The following is a 16,195-nucleotide window of genomic DNA, read 5'->3' as shown; positions in this document are numbered from 1 at the left end:
CCTTAACAATATGCTTTTCACTAAATGAAATGCTTCCTATTTCTTTCCATCCGATACCATTCCTACAACCTTCAGTCAATAATCATGGCAGCAAAGAGATATATTGAAAGATCTTTGCTGTCATGGAAATTGTCAACTAGCAATATGGAAGAGAATATTGAGAAATACATATAGGAAGCTTTATTCTCAAGAAGAAACTAGTTATCACTATGCATATGTATATCTATATATTAGTATATGTTCTAGTTTGCTAATGCTGCCAGACTGTAAAACACCAGAATTGGATTGGCTTTTATAAAAGCAGGTTTATTTGGTCATGCAGTTGCAGTCTTAAGGCCATAAAGTGTCCAAGGTAACTCAAAGACAATTGAATACCTTCACTGGAGGATGGCCAATAGTGTCCGGAAAACCTCTGTTAGCTGGGAAGGCATGTGGCTGGTATCTGCTCCAAAGTTCTGGTTTCAAAATGGCTTTCTCCCCAGACATTCCTCTCTAGGCTGTAGTTCCTCAAAAATGTCACTCTTAGTTGCTCTTGGGGTGTTTGTCCTCTCTCAGCTTCTCCGGAGCAAGAGTCTGCTTTCAACGGCCATCTTCAAACTGTCTCTCATCTGCAGCTACCCTCTCAGCTTCTATGCATTCTTCAAAGTGTCCCTCTTGTCTGTAGCAAGCTTGCTCCTTCTGTATGAGCTTATATAGTGCTCCAGTAAACTAATCAAGGCCCATGCTGAATGGGCAGGGCCATACCTCCGTGGAAATTATCCAGTGAAAGATCTCACCCACAGTTGAGTGATCTCGTCTCCATGGAAACATCCAATCAAAAGTCTCCAATCCAATCAACACTAATATGTTTCCTGCCCACACAAGACTGCATCAAAGATAATGGTATTTTAGGGGACATAATACATCCAAACCAGCACAGTACATATCTATGTTTTAGTCAGGGTTCTCCATAGAAACAGATCATAAAAATACCGGAAATTATATAAGCTAGAAACTGAAAAAGGTGATTCTGAAATCTGATACATCCAAACTCTGTCAGGCAGGCTGCAAGATGGACACTACAATGAAGATCAAGTTGTATTGCCCAGGAGAAGTTGGCTGGCTGAAAAAAAGGCAGAAATTCTTGTTTCTGAAATCTTCAATTCTGGCCTTTAGACATCCAACTGATTGGATGATGAGATTCCCCTCATTGTTGAGGATCATCTCCTTTGTTGACTGTAGGTGCAATTGGTCATAGATGCAACTGATGGACTCTCTTTGAAACACCCTCAACATAACAATCAGGTAAGTGCCATATATCCAGACCATATAACTGGATGCCATAACTTTGCCATGTTGACACATGAAATTAACCATCACAATCTATATTCAAAAACACTATGTGCTTTGTGATATTTAGGTTAATATTTGGCATAAAATTAGATTTATACCCAAACCTCAAAACTGATTTAAAAGTCCCCTGCTCCTACACATAATAGGAAGAAGACTGGATAGACAAAACATGGTAGCCACACTTTGTAGAGTACCATATAACAAAATGGATGTTTACATGGAGACATGGTCTTTAAAACAAAATAGTACCTAGAAAAAAAGTAAGAAATAACATACTATATGCATAGAACCATATATACATATGTATATATTCAAACATAGATATATAAAAATATAGCATTTACTGAAAAAGTAGGAAAGGTCGTGATGCATCCATATATATGTATATATATAGATATATTTTTACACATGCATATATATACATATATAACAACTTTTATTTATACAAACTAAAAAGCATACATGAAAACCAGAATATCCATATCTGAATATAGATATCCAGAATATCAGGGAAAAAAGCATACATACAAGCAGAGCATAACATTAAATACATCAGAAAATTTGTTAATGATTAAGGAAAGAAACAGAAGCAGAAGATAAACAGCAATGAAAGAATAAGCTAATGAATGAATAAATGAGGAAAAGGACATTTTAAGGACAAATTATGATAATATGCATGATCTAAGGGGGATGATTAACTCAAATCAGTCAGTCATTCAGTTAATCAACTGATATGTTTCCAGGGCAATTAGCACAGCCTTGTTTCTATGAAGGAAAATATCAATTGCATATTAATTTTAAATCTTCAAAGCCATTTCTATTTATACAGAACAGAAAATAATCTATTCAATAATATTTTTTGCATTTTTTTGACATACTGTATATTCTGATTGAATGAGTTAGACACATATTACAACTAAGGTTGCTAATAATATAGACTTTGAGACACTTTTGACTAATTAATCATTACTTTACATTTAAATATTAATATAGACAATTACCTCCAAATTTACCTCTGCTCCCTAAAACAAATATGGGCAGTTTTTTGGCTTTTTTCCCTTGAAATATTGAATGACACAACTTAGAGAATTTTTAAAATTAAAAGTAATGTACTGAATACTGGGAACAACTTATTTTAAGGTTCTGCAGTATGACATCTGCCCAAGTTGGAAAATATCATAAAATGTAGAGGAAACCCTGACTAACTAAGGGAAGAGACCAGTAAAATAGATATGGTGTTAACTAAATGGCCAACTCATTATTGCATGCACAATAATTTATAAAGTACTGGCTTACCTGTTAGACTATTGCTAGGGATAGTGGCAATCTGGAACCTGAAGCACTAAACCTTAACATTAACTAAAACATTGACTTTCTCCTTTCTATATTAAAGTTTTCATTTCTCCATACAGTAAACAAACATTTATTAAACACTTGCATATTGTGGAGCATGTTGCTATGTGGTATATTGCAGGAACACAGGCTCAGGCACAACAGAAACTTTCAGCAAATGCCAACCCAGTGCAATTGTCTACAAAAGGTCCAAATAAGCAGTGGAAGAGATTCCACTATGACCATCCTCTCTGGGAGGCTAATCTGCTGTGGTCAGGATCCCTGGATGGCAGTTCTAAACGCCCAGCTTGGAGAGAATAGACAAATCTGTGCTGCCTGAGGGCAGGGAGGGGTATTTATATACCCCAGGGGAGAGCGGACCCTGTTGCTGAGCAAAAAACATGTATCAAGCAACTTTATGCAGAGTTCCAGCCCTGATAAGTAGCTGTGGCTGCCTGTCCCTGGCTTTGGGTTCACAGTACGTCAGGTGGTTCCCTTAGACCTAATACATCTCCCCTGGTGCTGTGAAATGGAAACGTGTCAAAACATCTGCATAAAGTGGGAAAGGAGGGGGATTGGCAATGGCCATTAGGTGTGTTCCTGACTTCTCCAACACCTGTCATGAGCTCTTCTAAGCACTGGACAAAAATACCTGCACCTATAGAGTATGTATTTATGACAATTTATAAGATAGCAGCAGCCACTTTTGGAAGTAAGAGAGAGAGAGAGAGAGGGAGAGCAGGACAGTGAGGAGGATAATTAAATTTCCAGTGGAAAGCAAATAAATAATACAAGTAAAATGAAGTTAGATCATGGTATTCACAAAAGAGAAAATACAAATCTTTTGAATTTGGTTAGTTAAACTCTATCTCCTGAACCTGATTATTTGTGGAGGAAGTAATTAAAGGGACTCAATCCCTGGAAAACTGGGGAAGAGATAGGGAAACATTCCATAAAGTTTCTCTACCCTATAAAATGTCTTAGGAATGGTCAATTTCCTCCCTAACTCCTCCTGCCCATCTCTCCATAAATCTAAGAGGTCTTTTAGATTAGATTTTAGATTAGATTGCAGGGCCTTGACACAAATAGTTTTTTTTACCATCCTAGGATTACTGTTGACAAGGCCTGTGGTTAAGGAAAGAGGTACAATATTTGCATATAGAAGGGACCAGGTTATTCAAGTTTGTTGATAATTTCTAATTTGTAAAAACTCATTTTGGGAGTAAAGATGCTGTTTTTTTATCTTACATTACATGATATATAAAATATTTAAAATATGAATTAATCAATACTTAATTACCTCTATACCATTATGTTAATAAAAAGAGATATAAAGGTAGGTAAACGGAAATAAAGTGTGGCCATAAGTTACCGAACCACAAATAACATACTTTTAGATCTTTCTCTAGAGCTAACAGCCAGAGGCTAATCTGATTGTTTAAAGCAATTTTAAAATCACCTCTTTAAAATAAATTGTTAATTATATACAGCAATGCCTTAGCTATTGTGGTTTCTTAAGTTAAAGTTAGCAGAGGAAATAAGTGTATACTACACAAAAAGTTGTGCTAATTAAAGCAATTGCTAATATTCATGAGCATAAATTTTATAATATTAAAAATAATCTAAAAAAGAAAACCTAAAAAAGTAACCCAAGGTAAGTTCTAAAAGAAGTGATGGAAGTCACTGCAAATACAATTTCAAAGTGCTAATTCATATGCATTAAGTGTGATACATTTCTAACAAAATTTCCAAAAATGTATAAATTAGCATCTCCCATCTATGTTTGGATACAAGACATATTTCAAATTATGAGAAAAAATAGGAATTATGCAGAGATGAAATGATTTAACTCAAAATCAACTAACAATCTCTTTTCTCCAAGTTAGAATATTTTCCCATCTTCTGCTTCAATCAGAAATCTAAAATGACGTTTGGAAAATACTTAAATAACATAATGTACTTAAAAATTGAAGATAAATTATGAATGCAAATATGAGTATCATAAATCAGATTTAGAAGCAAAGTTAATAAGGAAGCACTTGCCACCTTCATATACATTATTGATTAAACTAGATCATATGTAGGAGTGTTGATAAACTTCTGATATAAGATAAAGTAAAAAAAAATTAATTTTTGCAAAAGAAATGCATTTCAAATATTGACTTGTGATCATCCATTAGTTAATTAGCACAAATATATCACCTTCACATAATTAAGCATAAGGTGTCATTTAACTCGTTTAGAAATTTTATGTATGTATCTCACGTTGCAATGTAAAGTTACACATAGGATAGTCATTTGCTTTTCAAAATAGTATTATTGTATATTATTTCATAAACCTGATTTTTCCCTCTGTGTTCCTACTTTAATACTATTACATAGGAGTGAAGCCTGACTACATTGTCTTAAATATTTAACTGTCTATTGAACACAGGTTGCAAAATTTTATTTCTAAAAGAGGTTTACTGAAACCATTTGCAAATTCTTAAACTAGATTAGCCTTCACTCTATCAGCAGATTAGCACAATTTAATTTCTTCTATTAATAAAAACTCAATTTCTCTAAAATGAAAAAAAAACAAAACCAGCTTGTGCATTGGAAACTGTAGAAAGCAAATGAACTAGGACCAACTGATGTCTATCCTATCTTTTGTTTAGAAATATTTCATGTTTAGTGGTTTCAATATGGTGTTGGTTACTTTGTTTTCCTACTTTGGAGTTTAATGAATTATGAGAGGTTGTAATAAACTACAAAATACAAGGTCTCTCAAATTTGGTAAAAATACATTTACAAATTGAAAATCATTACATCTAAAAATATTTACTTTAGTGTTCATGATCTAAAACATTAATCAGTTTCAGATGATAGAAGTTCAGGTAACAAGTACTTACCAATTATTCAAGGATTTTGATGAAAAAAATAACTACTCTGAGTGATAGCTTTTTTTGGCTTCCTTATTTAGTGACCACAAGCATATATTAAGCTTTATCTAATAGATCAAATTCTAGGGATAAATTTTCCAATAGGTTTCTAGTTTCTAAGTGTCATCTAAAACAGATGTTCTTAGATCACCAAATTAGTTCATGTGCCTGTAGTCTCATACGTTATTAGTTTGACATTTTGCTGTTGTTGTGATCAACAATCCATTTGTTAGTAGGCTTGTGTTGTTAAACACAATGATTTATTGCAATTTTTCAAGTATGTTTTATGAAAATATATCTATATGTTACTTTTCTCTTTCAAACACTGTTTTTCCCCTGTGTCATATGCATAGGGTCCATTAAATGTTTTCATTACAGAATCAGTCAACTACCCCAAAAATGGATTTCCATTAAAAATGTTTTTTGGTACTTTTAAGTCACAAAATAATATGTGTAATTTGTAACTGAAGAAATAATACAAATTTTTATTAAAAAGATGTAATTAAAACTTGTCCTTTCTACTATTACCCTTATTTGCCAAGGCCTTTTGTTGCCAGTATTAGCTTTAGTGTCTGCCTTCTACCCTTTTGTAGAAATACACATAGTACAGAGATTCATTTTTACATCTTTAGTAAATTACATATGAAATATATCACTTAGTGTGGCAGATTGGATGTATTATGTCCCACAAAATACCATGTTCTTTGATGCAATCTTGTGGGGGCAGACATATTAGTGTTGATTAGGATGGAACCTATTGACAGAGTGTTTCCAAGGAGATGTGACTGAATCAACTGAGGAAAGAACTTTGATTGGATAATTTCTATGGAGGTGTTGCCCCACCTATTCCGGATGTGTCTTAATTAAATCACTGGAGCAATATAAAAGAGCTGACAAATAGAAGGAACTCAGAGCAGCTAAGAGTGACATTTTGAAGATGGCCGTTGAAAGCTGACACAGACATTTTGGAGAAAACCATTTTGAAATGCAACCTGGGAGCAAGCAGACACCAGCCACATGCCTTTCCAGCTAACAGAGGTTTTCTGGATGCCAATGGCCTTTCTCCAGTGAAGGTGCCCTATTGTTGATGCCTTACCTTGGACACGTTATGGCCTTAAGACTGTAACTTTGTAACCAAATGCACCCCCTTTTTAAAAGCCAATCCATTTCTGGTGTTTTGCAAAATGGCAGCATTAGCAAACTGGAATACTTAGCAACTTTTTTTTCTTAATATTGTACTCATCTCTCCAGATCTGTACTTGGACATGTGGTTTGTTAATTTTAAAGGCTTCATAATATCCATAATGTAGATGTAACACAAATTTATTCAACCTATTGCCATTAAATGGAGTGCTTTAATTCTCAGGTTCCCTCCATTACAATGTCTAATAAATATATGTGTACCTTTGACCATAGGTGTTGATGCATTTATTTATATAGGCTAGATTACTAAATGTGGTATCACTGTGCAAATGCAAATTTATAATTTTAATATATGCAAATTTTAATTTTAATATATACTGCAGATTGATATCCCAAAAATGTCTTCATGATTTAGACTCTATTCAATGATGCCCACTCCCTCATGGTTGTACATAACGCTAAACATTTTTGAACCTTTAACAAATCCGATGCTTCAAATTAGGAAACTTTTGGTTGTAAGTTGTATTTTCTTAATTAAGAGTGATGTGAACTCTATTATCATGGTTTTTTTCATGATTTCAGTAACTGCCCTGGATATTTAGTTTTCATAATTTTGGCCATTATTTTAGCAATATAATTTATACATTAAGGATATCACTCCATTATGTATCTAATATACTGAAAATATGTTTTATAATCTATCTCATGTTATTTGAGTTTCTTTATGGAATTATTATTCATAATTAAAAATATATTAATATATTAGTGAATTAAAACCAGTTACTAGTTTCTTTTATAATTTATACATTTATCATCGTAATTCATCTGCTATAGTTTTCTTCTTAGAGCAGTATTGATAATTTATTAAATGGAAAACCAAATATTCTAGTTTTTACATTTTGCCATAGTAATACATGTAATACTGTTTTGAACAGTTCTCTATTTTTTTTTCACTTTTTGCTTTCCTTCCTTAGGATCTTGGAGTGTCTCTTCAAAGAATTATCTTTTCTTTATTTATTATTCCTAATTTCTGAGTATATTTTAATTTCATGTTTATATTTAAAAATTTCCTTTTCATTCATTTTTAATTCCTTAAGATTTGTAATAAATTCCTATAATTTCAGATTTTTTTCTTTAATAGACAAGGTATATACAGTGACATAATTTATTCTAAGTACAACCTGAACTGTCACATTGATTTATATAGCAATAATTTTCAACTAATTCAGATTTAAATGTAGCTTCCTATTTGATCCAGGAGAAAACTGGAAGTTTTTCTTGCTTCCTATATGATATTCTTTATATTGTTTATTCCTAATTTTATTAAATAATGGTCAAAGAATGTGGTATGTGGAATTGTAAATATTCAGGATTTCTTGTTTACTGTGTTCACTAATATGTGTTTTTGTGGTCTGTGTGTGTGTTTACATATAATTAAGCTTTATCAACAAATTTCTAAAATCTTCATTTTCTTTCCTATATTTAACCCCTGAATTTATATTCATATGTAAGCTAAATAAATTGTTAAAATTTACCCTACATATTTTTCTCTGCCCTAATAAGCAGTACTTTTTTTCTGTTAATGCTTCCCATCCTTAAATCAAGACAAATAAGGATCAGATAGGAGACATGTGGAGGCAGATTTGCGTGTTCTCTGAATGAGTCAGGAATGGGTTTGACTTGTCCCTAATAATCATACTTTTAATCATAGGATCCAAGATGGTGGTTTCATTGTACACTTTAAAATCTGAAATTATATCTGGTTAAGGACACCCAAAGGGTCATAATTAAGGTGAATTTACACATAACCCCTCGTGCAACATCCAGGTTTCATTTGGTTGAGAAACTGTAGTGCTCTATGAACATTCAAATACATGTTAAACTACAAAGCTTTTAGGAAATAGTGATATAAAAGAAAAGGAGCTAATGAGCTTCTGTAGAAGCTCATTAAAATAATTGGTTAACTTGGTAGCAGACTTCCTGACAACACACAAGGAATTACAAGGAATCAAGCCCAGGTTAGGGTTCAGCATTTACTTTTCAAATATAAATCTCCTTCTGAGTTTCTGTTATGCAGCCAATATCAGATCACCTAGTATTGATTAACAGTGGAATGCTTATATAACCTAACATTGTTTTAGCATTCTTTGGCCACAGGTAAAAGAAACCAAAACAACAGGACTTAAACAGCAAAAGAAAAATATCATTATAAGGATGTAGGGATGTGTCATGGGACCCAAAGGCAGGAATCTGGCTAAATGTCTGAAAACTAACACAACACATTATAGGCAGAAAGAGGTTCTCTGTCTCCCGGGTGTGCTGTTGTCAGTACTTCCAGTCATTAGTCTCTCATGATCAACCAGCTTCATTTGTTTCTCTGATCTTCACTGTGGGTTGAATGACAATCTCAAAGCCCACCATAGGGCCTCCTCCATTGTAGCATTTATTCATTTTTCAGATTCTCCCTGGATGACCTCCCAGTTTTAAAACAAATTTGAGTATTCCTTTTCTTTAATGCTCAAACTACCACACTCAGTCAAATAAGTGGTCATATCAGCCCAAATGTCCAAGTCAATCCTTACTATAAATTATTGACTTACTGTTGATGTAAGAGCAAAGAAAAAGTTTGATTTATTTGTTGAAAACATTGTGCAGGTAAACTTGTTCTTTCTTTATGAGAGGATTTCTGTTACATTCATCATCCTTGACATTCTGGTTCACATTTTCCTTACATTTCACAAAACATTGGTATTACTCTTGTTCCTCACCTTGACCATTTAACATCATTGCCGTGGATGAAACCTGATTTTGCTGTTCTTTGACCTTGTACATCAAGAAATTCATTTTATACTTTTAGGTTTATATGGTTGAAATGCTGTAAGATAAAGAATGGCCCATCTACTATGGATGTCAGCAAAGATGGATGGCTTGTCTTAGATGATATATATTTTTTTGAGCCAATTGAGTGTCTGATTAATTGAAGAGAGAAAATTATTGCAAAAATTGCTAGCATGTATTTCTTCTCTCTCTGCTTTGTATGACTTGCCTTTGTGGGAACTATATTTTTTATTCAATTTCCACCTATGCTATTTTGGCCAGAATTTTACATATAAAGCATTTTGATTATGCAGAAATTAGAAAGCAATGTATGAAATAAAATGCAATAAGAAATCTCTAAGGCCACAAGAAATAAGCAACTATCAAAATGTAGTATAAATCAAACTAAGCCTATACATTATTAGTATATTATAAATCTGCTTATTAATTTTACAAAGATAATTAAATTATATTGCTTCCAAGCAGAGTACACATATGTTTGCCTATGCATTGCATGACCACATGTACAGGAATGTCATCTCCATGAAGCAGAAACTCATCCCATTCTCTGCTGCATCTCTAGAGCCAAGAAGAGTGCTTGGTAGATAAGGGATGCTCAATAAATAATTGTTGAATGAATGAAGGGCCAGAAAACCTTTTAAGACCATCTCCAAAGTTTCCAGCATATATGAGAGGAGGAAAAAAATTTAAGAAGAATGATATCTTCAAGGCTGAAATTAGACCTTGATACCAGGATTAAAAATTTAAAAAAACAACCAGATTTTTCCCTATAATTTAGTTTATATAATTCCACATAATAAATTATAGTTCATTTATTCAGAAGATATTTAGTGGACATCACCTAAGTGTTGAGCAAAATAGTAAGAAGTTTTATTGTTAATCTCATTATACCCAGAAATTATCCATTTTCACACTTTTCATGAGATAATGATGTTCAATGTATCTCTTCCAAAATTACACTGAATAAATCAATTATTTATGAAGAACCATGCAATTAAAATATTGTAGAAATGTGTGTCTGGACTTTACATGAATACACTTGAAATTCTAAGGTTGTGTTAAGAACAAAGAATAAATACACTTGGTTCACAAGACTTCACTTAATTTATCAGTCTTGGAAAAAGTTAGTAGTCCTTTAACTTTGATACAAGATTTTTTCAGGAAATATGATTTGTTTTTCACATTTTAAATAATGGATATTTTAGATACAAAAATGCACACATTTTGTTCACTAATATTCAAATAGAGAAAGACTTACCTATTTGTAAAATATTATGCACCCCCTCCTCCATTTTGAATGAGGATTATACAATTTTTTTGGTAACTCTATTACAGTGACTTTGTGTGATAAATAACCTCTTTCCCAGTGCATGCTATTTAGGCCTTGATAATAGGCTTTTAAATTTTCAATGATTTGTTTTTTCTTAATTTCTATTTTGCTTCTCTTCAGTCATTTCATTTTTCCTGTCTTTCTTTTTCTCCTTTGCCTTTATACTTTTCTTATGTTTCTATTCCCCTCACCCTTTTTTTTTACTGTATATTCCATTTAATAAAAGTTTATTTACAAGCTTAATTTGTTAAAATACCATATACATAGAAATAATACATCTTAGATATGTAGAGATCTAGAATAAGGTAAGAAAATGGAAAGAAGTTTCCCTCCCTGTTCTCCTTATTATCAGTTTTCTGGTTCTTTGAAAGGAAAATTCATGAAAACCAGAGGGAGAAAAAACAGATTTTGAATACTTAGAGTGTTTACAGTTCCATCTAGATTCTATACTATTTCTTCTTTTTCAGTTGGAAAAAATGTTTTCTTTGCTCTGAGGATAATTCAAATTATAAATCTTTATTTGGAGAGGGAGGCTTAAAAGACAGGCAAGAGATTTCTATGCAGAAAAAGTGATAAAGGATATTTTGGGTTGAGGGGGCAGGGTGGGCAAAGGCTTTGAAGCCCGAAAGATTATGGCTTGCTCAGAAAATTCCAAGTAATGTTTTATGGCTGGGGGCATCCATTAGAAAGCACGGGGCAGAGGGGTCCATGATGATATCAGGTAAGACTGCTGCATCTAGGGGTGTAGCTTGTGCACTGGTCAGCTCCAGAGGGCACCAATCAAGAGTGGTGCCTCCATGATTTGTGCAGTGCACAACCTGCACAACTGATTGCAAGGGCCCTGATTACAGGGAACTGAATAGTGTGACAAGATTGGGTGCAGGTGGAGGAGCAGGGCACTTCTGGGAACATAGGCAGAGGACAAATTTTGAAGGGCCCTGACTGCTATGATGAGGAATTTGGTTGGCTTCCTTCTGTAGAGCAATTTTCATCAAGGAGTGGTCTCTGGACCACCAGCACTGGTGTTATGTGGCAGTTTATTAGAAATGTAAATTCTCGGGCCCCAGTGCAGGTGACAGGGGAGAGAGCCCAGCACTCTTGGGTTTTAACAAGCCTTCCAGGTGATTCAAATGTCTATTGAACTTTTTTTTCTTTCTATTTTTAAAAACTTTTTATTTGAAATAATTGCAAACTTATAGGATAATGGAAAAAATAATACAAACTCCATACAGAGAACTCCAACATAAACTCCCACCTCCCACCAGATACTCAGATCCACCAATTTGAATATTTTGCTATCTATCTATCTTCTGCACACCTGAGAACAGGCTGCACACATCATACTCCCCGAACACCCAACATCGCCATGCACATTTCCCATGAACAAGGATATTCACTTATGTAATACCCTAAAGTGCAGTATATATCAGTATTTAACCTTTTGAGATTGGTTTTTTTTTTAATCTTCATTTTATTGAGATATATTCACATACCACGCAGTCATACAAAACAAATCGTACATTCGATTGTTCACAGTACCATTACGTAGTTGTACAATCCTCACCTAAATCAATCCCTGACACCTTCATTAGCACACACACAAAAATAACAAGAATAATAATTAAAGTGAAAAAGAGCAATTGAAGTAAAAAAGAACACTGGGTACCTTTGTCTGTTTGTTTGTTTGTTTCCTTCCCCTATTTTTCTACTCAACCATCCATAAACTAGACAAAGTGGAGTGTGGTCCTTATGGCTTTCCCAATCCCATTGTCACCCCTCATACGCTACATTTTTATACAATTGTCTTCGAGATTCATGGGTTCTGGGTTGTAGTTTGATAGTTTCAGGTATCCACCAACAACTACCCCAATTCTTTAGAACCTAAAAAGGGTTGTCTAAATTGTGCGTGAGAGTGCCCACCAGAGTGACCTCTCAGCTCATTTTGGAATCTCTCAGCCACTGAAGCTTATTTCATTTCCTTTCACATCCCCCTTTTGATCAAGAAGATGTTCTCCGTCCCACGATGCCAGGTCTACATTCCTCCCCAGGAGTCATATTCCACGTTGCCAGGGAGATTCACTCCCCTGGGTGTCTGATCCCACGTAGTGGGGAGGGCAGTGATTTCACCTTTCAAGTTGGCTTAGCTAGAGAGAGAGGGCCACATCTGAGCAACAAAGAGGCATTCGGGAGGAGGCTCTTAGGCACAGTTATAGGGAGGCCTAGCCTCTCCTTTGCAGCAACCGTCTTCCCAAGGGTAAAACCTATCGTAGAGGGCTCAACCCATCAAACCACCAGTCCCCTATGTCTGTGGTCATGTTAGCAGCCATCGAGGTGGGGTAGGCCAATACCCCTGCATTATCCACGGGCTCCTCAAGGGGGCTCTACACATTTTTTTCCCTGTTTTTTTTAAATCAACTGTATTACAAAAAAAAAAAAAAAAAAAAAAAAAAAACATACAATAAAAGAACATTTCAAAGAGACCATAACAAGGGAGTAAGAAAAAAACAACAAACCTAAGATAACTGCTTTACTTCCAACATGTTCCTACTTTACCCTAAGAAAGTTACCTAATATAGCAACATTTCTGTGAAGTTGTTCCTACTATATCCATTAGAAATAAACAGACCATAATCATTCCTGGGCATCCCCAGAACGTTAAATAGCTTATCTTTTCTTCTTGGATTATTGTTCCCCCTTCCTTTATTGCTCTCTATTGCTAGTTCCCATACATTCTACATTATAAACCATTTGTTTTACATTTTTCAAAGTTCACATTAGTGGTAACATATAATATTTCTCTTTTTGTGCCTGGCTTATTTCGCTCAGCATTATGTCTTCAAGGTTCATCCATGTTGTCATATGTTTCACGAGATTGTTCCTTCTTACTGCTGTGTAGTATTCCATTATGTGTATATACCACATTTTATTTATCCACTCATCTGTTGAAGGACATTTGGGTTGTTTCCATCTCTTGGCAATTGTGAATAATGCTGCTATGAACATTGGCATGCAGATATCTGCTCATGTCACTGCTTTACGATCTTCCGGGTATATACCGAGAAGTGCAATTGCTGGATCGAATGGTAACTCTATATCTAGTTTTCTAAGGAACTGCCAGACTGACTTCGAGAGTGGCTGAACCATTATACAGTCCTACCAACAATGAATAAGAGTTCCAAATTCTCCACATCCCTTCCAGCATTTGTAGTTTCCTGTTTGTTTAATGGCAGCCATTCTAATCGGTGTTACATGGTATCTCATTGTGGTCTTAATTTGCATCTCTCTAATAGCTAGTGAAGCTGAACATTTTTTCATGTGTTTCTTGGCCATTTGTGTTTCCTCTTCAGAGAACTGTCTTTTCATATCTTTTGCCCATTTTATAATTGGGTTGTCTGTACTATCGTCATTGAGTTGTAGGATTTATTTATATATGGAAGATATCAGTCTTTTGTCAGATACATGGTTTCCAAAAATTTTTTCCCATTGAGTTGCCTGCCTGTTTACCTTTTTGAGAAATTCCTTTGAGGTACAGAAACTTCTAAGCTTGAGGAGTTCCCATTTATCTATTTTTTCTTTTGTTGCTTGTGCTTTGGGTGTAAAGTCTAGGAAGTGGCTGCCTAATACAAGGTCTTGAAGATGTTTTCCTACATTATCTTCTAGGAGTTTTATGGTGCTTTCTTTTATATTGAGACCTTTGGTCCATTTTGAGTTGATTTTTGTGTAGGGTGTGAGGTAGGGGTTCTTTCATTCTTTTGGATATGGATATCCAACTCTCCCAGCCCCATTTGTTGAATAGACCATTATGACTCAGTTCAGTGACTTTGGGGGACTTATCAAATATCAGTCGGCCATAGATCTGGGGGTCTATCTCCGAATTCTCAATTCGATTCCATTGATCTATATGTCTATCTTTGTTCCAGTACCATGCTGTTTTGGCAACTGTGGCTTTATAATAAGCTTCAAAGTCAGGGAGTGTAAGTCCTCCCACTTCGTTTTTCTTTTTGAGGTTGTCTTTAGCAATTCGAGGCATCTTCCTTTTCCAAATAAATTTGATAACTAGCTTTTCCAAGTCTGCTAAGTAGGTTGTTGGAATTTTGATTGGGATTGCATTGAATCTGTAGATGAGTTTGGGTAGAATTGACATCTTAATGACATTTAGCCACCCTATCCATGAACATGGAATATTTCTCCATCTTTTAAGGTCCCGTTCTATTTCTTTTAGTAGAGTTATGTAGTTTTCTTTGTATAGGTCTTTTACATCTTTGGTTAAGTTTATTCCTAGGTATTTGATTTTTTTAGTTGCTAGTGAAAATGGTATCTTTTTCTTGAGTGTCTCTTCAGTTTGTTCATTTCTAGCGTATAGAAACATTACTGACTTATGTGCATTAATCTTGTATCCCACTACTTTTCTAAATTTGTTTATTAGCTCTAGTAGCTGTATCTTTGATTTCTCAGGGTTTTCCAGATATAAGATCATATCATCTGCAAACAATGACAGTTTTACTTCTTCTTTTCCAATTTGGATGCCTTTTATTTCTTTGTCTTGCCGGATTGCCCTGGCTAGCACTTCCAGCACAATGTTGAATAACAGTGGTGACAGCGGGCATCCTTGTCTTGTTCCTGATCTTAGAGGGAAGGCTTTCAGTCTCTCACCATTGAGTACTATGCTGGCTGTGGGTTTTTCATATATGCTCTTTATCATGTTGAGGAAGTTTCCTTCAATTCCTACCTTTTGAAGTGTTTTTATCAAAAAGGGATGTTGGATTTTGTCAAATGCTTTTTCAGCATCTATTGAGATGATCAATTGATTTTTCCCTTTCGAGTTTTTAATGTGTTGTAATACATTGATTGATTTTCTTATGTTGAACCATCCTTGCATGCCTGGAATGAACCCCACTTGGTCATGGTGTATGATTTTTTAATGTGTCTTTGGATTCGATTTGCAAGTATTTTGTTGAGGATTTTTGCATCTATATTCATTAGGGAGATTGGCTGGTAGTTTTCCTTTTTTGTAGCATCTTTGCCTGGTTTTGGTATTAGATTGATGTTAGCTTCATAAAATGAGTTAGGTAGTGTTCCATTTTCTTCAATGTTTTGAAAGAGTTTGAGTAAGATTGGTGTCAGTTCTTCCTGGAAAGTTTGGTAGAATTCCCCTGTGAAGCCATCTGGCCCTGGGCATTTATTTGTGGGAAGATTCTTGATGACTGATTGGATCTCTTTGCTTGTGATGGGTTGATAGAGGTCTTCTATTTCCTCTCTGGTCAATCTAGGTTGTTCATATGTTTCCAGGAAATTGACC

At 34.5% G+C, this 16,195-nt stretch overlaps 1 protein-coding gene across 2 annotated transcripts in view; it reads left to right on the top strand.

Moving 5' to 3' along the window:
- The window catches only part of CDH12 (cadherin 12), a 1,151,516-nt gene that overhangs the window by 542,121 nt on the left and 593,200 nt on the right, over window positions 1-16,195 (top strand). The window contains exon 1 of one of the 2 annotated variants that reach the window (XM_037799130.1): window positions 1,252-1,284. The exons of the other annotated variant lie outside the window; for it this stretch is intronic. The gene's annotated coding sequence lies outside the window, so the exon portion shown is untranslated. Of the gene's footprint in view, window positions 1-1,251; window positions 1,285-16,195 lie in introns of those variants that run through there. 2 annotated transcript variants of the gene reach the window in all.

The sequence above is a fragment of the Choloepus didactylus genome, chromosome 11 (genome assembly GCF_015220235.1).
Source record: "Choloepus didactylus isolate mChoDid1 chromosome 11, mChoDid1.pri, whole genome shotgun sequence".
Lineage (NCBI taxonomy): Eukaryota > Metazoa > Chordata > Mammalia > Pilosa > Megalonychidae > Choloepus > Choloepus didactylus.
This window is presented reverse-complemented; position numbering and strand designations above follow the sequence as displayed.